We start from the raw sequence: 4,463 nt of genomic DNA on the forward strand, positions 1-4,463 counted from the left end.
GCTGCCAGAAAGGGTTCTCTCTATCCATAGAGTACTTCACAACTAGTGAAAGTAGGACTAACTGTAAACATCTAAATAAACTTTATTTTATTTGTACATGCACTATGAACAACAGAGGTGTAACTAGGGAAAATGGCGCCCGGGGCAAGCACTGAAATGGTGCCCCCCGCCCCCCCCCCCCCCCCCCGCGCCACAACATACTACATTATACTTAGGTTTTTCCTCACAAGCGCCCACCGCCGCCGCCAAGCCAGGCCACTGACTGGCCGCCAAGCGCCAGCAAAGCAATGGGGGGGCGCGGGCAGCGCGGAAGGGACCGCTCATGGGGGATGGGCTGCCGACACGCTCCCTTGACTGCTGCAGTGCTGCTGCACTGAGCAGGAAACATTTGTATTAACAAAAAAAATTTTTTTAATTAAAAAAAAAAATTTGTCATGTCGGCGCCCCCCATTTGACCAGAAAAGATGGCGCCCGGGGCACGTGCCCCCCCTGCCTCCCCTATAGTTACGCCTCTGATGCACAATTTGATTTGCAATCCAGAATGCCTGGCTGAGAACTGTCAAGCAAGGGGCATGTGCTTTTAACTTTCCCCTGCCTTTTGTTGTGTATGTATTGACATATATCTTATTTAGTATTATTTGACTTTCTCATAGCTATGGCATTTGGGGATGTTGTGGAAGTGTGTATCAAGATAGATGTTGTATGACTTTACACATGTGTACACTGATGCATTAATGTGAAGCATACATTTATTAGGCTTCCAGCTGCTTTGAAGGACTTTTCCCTAGCTAGTAAAAGTTAAATGGCTAGGTAATATTTATGGTAAGCTGTTATTTAACTGTTTCAAGCCAGTACAGTTAAATAATAGCTTACCATAAATAAGAAAATAGTGTAGCTAATTTTGACTTTGGTTCCTCAAATCAAGGGTTTAGTCTCCTGTCCCATTAACAGTTGTGTGGGGTAGTGTTGGATAACTAGTGTAAAACTTGAACCCATACTTTTACAAATGCTCTATATGTCCAAGCTGGTTGGACATGTCCAAAAACCTCACTCACTCACACTCACAGTACTAGCCGACCCTGAACAGAGCATCTGTGTGCTCTTTGGGGCCGGCGGTTACCGCTCCCCCCCCACACACACACACTTCTGCCCCAGTCTCTGTTTTCGGGCCCAGGCGCCTCTCCTCCCCACCGCCACTTCTGCCCCCCATTCTTCCCCCCTCCTGGGCCTTGCCTCCGCGGCTGGGCTGGACCCACCGCCGCCACTTGCCTCTGTGGCCGGGCCCGCCACTTGCCTCCGTGGCCAGGCCAGGCCCACCGCCACTGCTGGCCTCTGCAGCCGGGCCGGGCCCGCCACCGCCTCTGGCCTCCGCATCCTGGGTGTGCCTCAGTCAATCAGGCGCATCTGCCGCCCAGCCAATCAGCTGGCTGCCGGGACACACATTCCAAGGCACACCCAGGAGAATTATATAAATAGATGTCATCAGTCAGTATGATTTTGTAATCATACGAAATGTTAAGGGGGCCCTGCCAGTGGTCCCTCTAATTTTTTTCATCTCTGTGCGGAATGAGTTTTGTTCTGGGAGGCAGTATCAAGGCAGTGTGTGTACATGCATTCAAAGTGAGGCCTTCTTGATTCAACCTGAGCGGGATATAAATTGAACTGAGCAGACATCCAAAAACTTGTGAGCACGCGCACGTGTGCACACCTTAGAGGAAACAGTGGGCCCTGCCCATGCTGATTCACCCTCAGCCCAGCACCCCACTAGGTACAGCCCTGCCTAAATCCTCTTCATGTGTAACACAATTATGTGCATAGAGCAGGGAATGTGATTAGGCTTGCTGATGTTACTCCCACCCCATTCACATTCAGTAGAACTCAGACCTCGGGGAGCTCAGACCTCGGGGAGCAGCTCCAACAACCCACAGTGTCTGGCCTTGCTCCTCTGTAATGCAAGGTCAGTTCAGAATAAGACCGAAATTGTCCATGATTTGATCGTGGATGAGGAAGCAGACCTGTCATGTATAACAGAGACCTGGTTGGGGGAGGTGGGTGGTCCTGTGTGGGCTCAGCTTCTCCCACCAGGTTACTCTGTCATGGAGCAGGCCAGGAGAAGTGGGTGAGAGGGGGGTGGAGTGGCTGTGGTCCGTAAGAATACCATTTCCCTTACCAGGGCCCCTGTGAGGCAGCTGACTTATATTGAGTGCATATTTTTGAGGCTGGGAACTAGTATACAGTATATAGGGCATTTGGGCCACTATTGGGGATTATGTTGGTGGCCCAACTGACTCCCTAATTGAGCTGACGGAGCTGGTCATGGAGTTGGTGTTGTAGTCTCCTAGACTTGTAGTGTGGGGGGACTTCAATATTCACTTTGGGGCTGGCTTGTCTGGTGCGGCTCAGGAGTTCATAATGGCCATGACAACTAGGAGCCTATCCCAGTTAGTTTCTGAACCAACTCATGTTGCCGGCCATGCACTCAATTTGGTCTTTTGTTCGGATCAGGGGGGTGTTGGGGATCCTGTCGTTCTCCCATTGTCATGGACGGACCACCCTGGTTAAGGTTGGTTTCACAGCTGCAATCCACCCCTGCAGGGGTGGTGAACCTATTAGGATGGTCTGTCCAAAAAGGCTGCTGGACCCAGTAGGATTTCAAAAGGCCTTGGGGGATTTTGATGTTGGTGTGGCCGGTGATTCTGTCAATGCCCTGGTGGGAACCTGGAACAGGGAACTCATCAGGGCAGTAGATATGATGATTACTGCTAAGCGTACCTTCCAACCTGCTTCAAGAATGGCCCCTTGGTATACTGGGGAGTTGCAGGGGCTGAAGCAGTTGGGTAGGAATGCACTCGTGGCAGAAATCTGCAATTTGAAATCTTTACTGGCCTTCAGGAGAGCCCTTAAAACCTATCTGTTTGGCCTGGCCTTCCAGGATTTTTAAATAGTTGTAATTGGTTTTAATGTTGTAACCCGGTTTTCAGGGTTTTTAAATTGCTGTTATTGTTTAATTGCTGTTTTATGATGTTTTAATTTTCAATTGTTGTTTTATACTGTTTTATAATTTTTGTTTTGATTGTTAACTGATTTTAATGGTTTTGTTTTAATTGTAAACCGCCCTGAGCCATTTTAGAAGCAAACAAACAAACAAACAAACAAATAAATAAATAAAAGCAGCCTATGTGTAGGCTCTGCCCATGTGACCAAGGACAATATGATCAAGGCAAGATCCCCACTTACGTATAGTGTTTATATGCAAGTTATGCTGAATGTGCATAGGAGTTGATAGAAGGGGAAATGGCACACCCCACCTCTAGACATATTTATTATTATGTGTGAAGAGGGCTTTAATTATTGTGTTATAAAACAATAATTTGTTTTGTGCACATAACAATAACTTTAATTATTGTGTTATGCAGAAAAGCTCTGCGTAGTTGACATTCAGTTTGTTGCCCGGTTGAGGCATGTTCTTTTATTTCTGATGTGGTGATTTTGATAATCTGAGCAAAAAGCCGCCTCATATCTGGGACAGTGGGAACATAAAATGCCAGGTGTACTTCTCTGTCTTATGATGAGCTGCAATTTCATCATTATTTTGGAGACCCAGGGTATAAGGAAAATTGGCAAAGCATACATTGAAAGAGTACTTGGGAAGGAGTATGTACAATGCCGTGTCCTTCTATATCTCAACACAGGCAGCATTTCCCAGATTTGTTGCAGGAGCATATCCATCCCATCAATATGCAATATGTGTGCCTAAAGATCAGCCCAAATACCATGAGGCTTGACATATCTATTAAAGTTGTGGTGCAACTGTGCAACTACCTAATGGCACAGCGGGGAAATGATTTGACTAGCAAGCCAGAGGTTGCCAGTTCGAATCTCCGCTAGTATGTTTCCCAGACTATGGGAAACACCTATATCGGGTAGCAACGATATAGAAAGAGGCTGAAAGGCATTACCTCATACTGGGTGGGAGATGAAAATGGTCAACCCCTCCTGTATTCTACCAAAGTTTCACACTGGTGAGCCACTGTGTGAAACAGGATGCTGGACTAGATGGACCTTGGGCCTGATCCAGCAGGGCTGTTCTTATGTTCTTATGTTAAAGACAACCACAGGGCTCTGTGGTCGCCAGGAGTCAACACCGACTTGACAGCACACTTTACCTTTACCTTGCAGCTGTGTAACTTTGAACAAGCCTCTCCACATACTATCCTCCTCTCTAAGATGGATTTTGGTCAACAGATTTTGCTAGCACTGTCGGACTGCGCCAACCCACAGTGCAAAGGTCAGGCCGCTGAGGCCTACAAAGCCAGGAGAGAACCAAAGCCTATGCTCAGCATGGAATGGCAACACTGCCCCACTGCCACCAAGTTTAGCCATTGACAGTGGCTACACTCATTTCACAGTTCTAGAAAACTGAAACCCCCAGATAGGCACAAGGAAAATGGCTCTTCAGGGAA

This window comes from Hemicordylus capensis, chromosome 2 (genome assembly GCF_027244095.1).
Source record: "Hemicordylus capensis ecotype Gifberg chromosome 2, rHemCap1.1.pri, whole genome shotgun sequence".
Lineage (NCBI taxonomy): Eukaryota > Metazoa > Chordata > Lepidosauria > Squamata > Cordylidae > Hemicordylus > Hemicordylus capensis.